The following is a 552-nucleotide window of genomic DNA, read 5'->3' on the forward strand; positions in this document are numbered from 1 at the left end:
GTGACGGAGACACCTGGGTCCCTGGAATGCATGGGGCACAGGAGGCTGGAAGGGAGAGTGGACAGTGGCTCTGAACGTCTCCATTCCTGAAAGATGTTGGGCTGCAGGAGATGAGGGGTAGAAAATACTGGACTGGGGAGAAAGCGCTGAAGCCCTGGGAAGGGTGGCGGAGGGGAGGCTATGGGTGGGCCAGGGAATGCTGGGCGCAGGGTTCCGGGCCAAGGAGAGGCAGAGGCCCTGACGCTCCTCTCCAGGCTGTGCGTCCATCCTCCCCCAGGCCCCGGCACCAGCCAGTGGCCCACGTCAAACTGGACCGCCCCACAGGAGTTTGTAATCCTGGGTTTCTCCGGGCGGCCCCTGTGGCCCCAGTGCTGCCCTCTGCCCTCCTCCTGCCACACTCTGCTGGACCAAGCTGGCAGGAGACCTGCTGACCCAGGGCCGGGCCATGGTGGACGCCACCCTGCGCCTACCACGTACTTCTCCCTGGGGCACCTGTCTGCCGCGGAGACGGCCTACACGCCGGTGCTGACTCTGCGCGCGCTGGCCGGCCGC

Source organism: Kogia breviceps, chromosome 14, assembly GCF_026419965.1.
Source record: "Kogia breviceps isolate mKogBre1 chromosome 14, mKogBre1 haplotype 1, whole genome shotgun sequence".
In the NCBI taxonomy this organism is placed as follows: domain Eukaryota; kingdom Metazoa; phylum Chordata; class Mammalia; order Artiodactyla; family Physeteridae; genus Kogia; species Kogia breviceps.